This window comes from Hippocampus bargibanti, unplaced genomic scaffold, assembly GCF_051943395.1.
Source record: "Hippocampus bargibanti isolate YZ-2025 unplaced genomic scaffold, ASM5194339v1 Contig00132, whole genome shotgun sequence".
Classification (NCBI taxonomy): Eukaryota; Metazoa; Chordata; class Actinopteri; order Syngnathiformes; family Syngnathidae; genus Hippocampus; species Hippocampus bargibanti.
In genome coordinates, this window is record NW_028297080.1 from 76,101 (window position 1) to 77,926 (window position 1,826).

Sequence of the window (1,826 nt, forward strand, 5' to 3'; positions counted from 1 at the left end):
TGATTACTTTATTACGTGATTACTTGCCTGAATTTTACGTATCCTAAATTCCGGGAAAAACATTTACAAACAAATTCATAGTTGTGCTTTGGGCTCACCAGTTTAACCCATAGTGGACAATCTGGCCATGAAAAAAAATGGAGAAAAAGGCTCTCACATTATTCCCGGGTACAAAACTGAGGCACTGATTTAGATATGTGGAGGACACTTTCGTCATAATTAAAAAAGAAGAAATTGAATCCTTCACAAATCACCTGCACTCGATAGACATCAATATTAAATATACTCGCGAGGACATTAAAGACACCCAACTAGCCTTTTTGGAGTGTAAAGTAATTATAAAAGATGACAGAGCGCTAAAAGCAGAAATCTTTAGGAAGGCCACACACACTGACCAATACTTACTTTTTGAATCCAACCACCCTCGACAACACAAACTATGAGTTATCAGAACCCTCCAGCATAGGGCTAATACCAACCAGCGTCGAAAGTAGAGAAAAACAGTCAAAACTTGTCAGGAGAGCACTCACAAACTGTGGTTGCCTTCAGTGGTCATTTAACAAATGTCAAAAGAAAAGGATAGGGAATTAAACCCAACATTCTGAAGATACTAAAGGGAGAGGAGTAGCATTACCTTACATTGCAGGGCTTTCTGAAAAACTACAGAGTCCTTTGGCAACACAAAATTCCTACTTATTTCAAACCGATAAACACTTGAAGGCAAAAATGAATGCATCCAAAAGATAGGCTGTCAAATGAAAAACAAAGTAATGTAGTTTATTCAATACATTGGAAAGATGAAAATTATAAAGAGCAAAACATTGGGGGGACTAAACAAATTATCAAAACAAATACTTTATCAACACCGCTGGGATAATACTACTGGGCCTCAATCTGCAGTACATATGCACTTCAAAGCTATCTACCGCTCATTTGACGACAATGAGGTTAAAATTGTAGCGAAAGGAAAATACAGTAAAGTCTCGTTATATCGATATCGGATATATCGATAGTCCCGGTTATATCGATACTATTTCTATGCACGCACGGAGAAAATTACATGCAAACAGAGTCGGATATATCGATAATCCCGGTTATATCGATATTTTTTCGGACTCCCTTGAATATCGATACAATGAGACTTTACTGTAGATGGTTTGAAAGGGGAGTAAAAGAAGCTGTCCAGCACGCAGAAGCCCAGTTCTGCTTCGCGTACGAGTACTGTCAAGACGGTCCCGCATGCGGACAGCTCCCTCTGCCGGAAAGACATATCGTTACACGCAGCGACTCAAGAGTAAAATCAACGTGTGGGAAGCCGTTTAAAATCGCGTCGGGGGTGATCGTGAAATGAAAAGTGAAATCGAATCGCGAACGGGAGACACCATTTCTCGGCCCACAGTGTTTGGGGTGGCTGCAAAAAAAAAAGCTTGCAGCACCTGGCATTCCCAGGCGGTCTCCCATCCAAGTACTAACCAGGCTCAACACTGCTTAGCTTCCACGATCGGACAAGATCGGGCATTCTCAGGGAAGTATGACCGTAAGCGAGGGAATGTGCCAGAAAATCCCTCTTTATAGTGTTGCAGGGAGAGCGTCTTTCTTTGCTCATGGTGTTCGTTCTTGTCGGATGATGGTTATTTGGTTTTCCAAATACAGGCTTAAATCGATGGTTAGGGTTAAGGTTACTTTCTGGGTTTACTTGTTAGGGTTACTTGTTAGGGCTAGGGTTACTTTCTGGGGTTACTTTTTAGGGTTACTTGTTAGGGTTAAGGTTACTTTCTGGGATTACTTTTAGGATTACTTGTTAGGGTTAGGGTTACTTGTCAGGG

General features: G+C 41.0%; 1 pseudogene; it reads right to left on the reverse strand.

Annotated features, from left to right (window-relative positions):
• Window positions 1–1,424: 1,424 nt before the first annotated feature.
• LOC148881206 (5S ribosomal RNA) lies at window positions 1,425–1,543 on the reverse strand (annotated as a pseudogene).
• Window positions 1,544–1,826: the final 283 nt, after the last annotated feature.